Source organism: Neovison vison, chromosome 8 (assembly GCF_020171115.1).
Source record: "Neovison vison isolate M4711 chromosome 8, ASM_NN_V1, whole genome shotgun sequence".
Taxonomy (NCBI): Eukaryota; Metazoa; Chordata; class Mammalia; order Carnivora; family Mustelidae; genus Neogale; species Neogale vison.
Window position 1 is genome coordinate 69,116,727 of NC_058098.1, and position 2,685 is coordinate 69,119,411.

Sequence of the window (2,685 nt, forward strand, 5' to 3'; positions counted from 1 at the left end):
TTTATTTTATTTTTATTTTTTATTTTTTATTTTAAAGATTTTATTTATTTATTTGACAGAGAGAGATCACAAGTAGGCAGAGAGGCAGGCAGAGAGAGAGGAAGGGAAGCAGGCCCACTGCCGAGCAGAGAGCCCGATGCGGGACTCGATCCCAGGACCCTGAGATCATGACCCGAGCCGAAGGCAGCGGCTCAATCGACTGAGCCACCCAGGCGCCCCAGTATTTATCATGTATTTTAGAAGCAATAAAACAAGACAGTAGAGTTGAAAAATAAGCAAAAGGAAAAAAAATTAAAGTCACTGGTGATTCCAGAGGCTGGCTCAGCAGTGTTTTTCTTCTGAGTTGGTCTTTCTGAGTATCTGTGCTTATCTGAGAATACACAGAAATAAGGAACATTCAATTGCTTTTCCAAGATCTTGGCCTTTTCTGTCCTTTGCAGCATTAGAATCTTTCAGCCCACATAGGGTAGGCTGAAAAGGTACCTAGGGTAAGGTAGTGGAAAGTGGGGCTAAACTTTGTCTTTTTTTTTTTTTTCCACCCAGCATCAACTTTCCTTTAAACAACCGGCTCAGCTAGGGTGGGCCCAGGAGTCAGGCATGGCCCATCAGAGTCGCAGTGACTGAGCCACTTAGAGGTGCCCTGGTTGTAATTATCAGCAGAGCGTGTGCCTGTCCAGCAGGGCCACTGATCTGACAGGAGGCAATCCTACACCTGCTGGTGACCATCCTGCCTCCCTGTGGGAGAGCCTGGAGGATGAAGCAAATAGAGACTGAGGACAGGGACAGAGCTCTGACAATACCTAGAGCCCAGAGCCTGCTGTGCCTGAAGCCCCCAGCCCCTGGACCGTTCAGTAGGTCATTTGGCCATGTGGGCCAATAAAGTGCCTTTGGCTTCAGTCAGTTTGGGCTGGGCTTCTGAGTCTAGCACTATTTTTTTTTTTAAAGATTTTATTTATTTATTTGACAGACAGAGATCACAAGTAGGCAGAAAGGCAGGCAGAGAGAGAGAGAGCGGGGTGGAGTGGGGGGAGCAGGCTCCCCGCTGAGCAGAGAGCCAGATGCGGGGCTCAATCCCAGGACCCTGGGATCATGACCTGAGCCGAAGGAAGGTGCCCCTAGCACTAGTCTTAACTGATTCACTCATGGGGCTAGTATCTCTTCTCTTTGGGACTCAAGACCTCTGATGGGGATTTCAGATGCTCATGTTCAGGGCTCTGATTTCCACAGGTCCTTGAGGACTAGAGTGAGCAGAAAGAGAAAAGGGGGGGGTGGAGACCAGAGGATGACACTGGGGTGGCAGTGATTGAGGAGGCTGGGTGATGGGAAGAGAGGTTGAGGGCCTCTCCTTTGCCCAAGCTCCGTGCCATAACTCATCTCTACCAAGAAGGTCATGTCTCTCTTGCACCTCCATACACTGTGGTTCCCCATGGGCAGAAGATGTCAGCCCCTGGCATGGACCTTGATGTGGTCACAGTCCCTGGTTTCTGCATCAGAAATCAGAGCCGCCATCAGCAGAAGCAAAGGAGAGATCCTGAAGCCAAAGGAAACAGAAGGAACCTGAAAGAAGACACTTGGGCTGGAACCAGCTCCTCAGAGGGGAAATGCCCTCAGGTCACAGCACTGCTGGGACGATGCCCACAGCCGCTCTCCCCTGTGTTCCTGGAATGACGGCACAAGGAACTGAAAGACCAGACATCGGGAACAGCCTGCTACAGGCAGCACTGGGAAATGCTAAGCAAGTACTTTGGGGAGGCAGGATCCAGTCTGGCCACTTCCAGGCTTGGTAGTCCAGTCTCCACGGCAACTTCCCCAGAGCAGGGCCTGCTGCTGCCCAGGCCTCACATGACGGAGGGAACTGGGGTAGGAATGGGGAACTGGGGTAGGAACTGGGGTAGGAAGGGCTCCTCGATGTCGCTGTGGGGCTGGACAGGCTAGTACCGCAACCAGAGGCCTTACTGATGTTCTCAGCACTTTGTCAAGAAAGTCAGAAGGATCAGCAAAGCAACAGATGAAAAAGAGAAAAAAAAGCCCCAGCAGGCAGTACCAGCGTCCATCAGAAAGGAGAACATGAGAAAGGGGGCAATGCACTGGGGGTGGTGTGGGCCGCAGAGACGCTCACATCCAGCCGGTGGGAATTCGAACTGTATATCCACTTCAAGAAACTGCTTGGCAAGATCAACAAAAGATGAACTTGTGCTCACCCCATGACCTAGAAATCCTCCTCCTCGGTACCTACGCATGCACACGTGTGCGCGCGCGCACACACACACGCACACATAAGACAGAAGTGCACTTTAAATATACCGTTAGAAGGCATATCCTGGTTGGGCGCTATCGATACAATTCAATCCTCCTCGTAATGACAGGGAGCTAAAATGACACCCAAAGTCCCAGATGATCTTCACAGTGTCACGCCAAAGAAGCCTGATTCAAAAGAATACATGTGCACGATTCAATTCCTATGAAGTACAAAAATGGCCAAAGAGCAGCTGTTGGCAGCCTGGGTAGTAGTAATGGCTGGGGGGACCAGCAGGTTCTGCTCCTGTTGCCTTTCTTGCTCTAAGTGTTGGTTTCACACGTGTTCCCCTTGTGGCCATCCGCTGAGCCACGTGCCTATGAGCTGGGTTCTGTTCTGCTTGTAGGCTGTAGTTCAATAAAACTATTACGCAGAGAAGAAATTCAGGT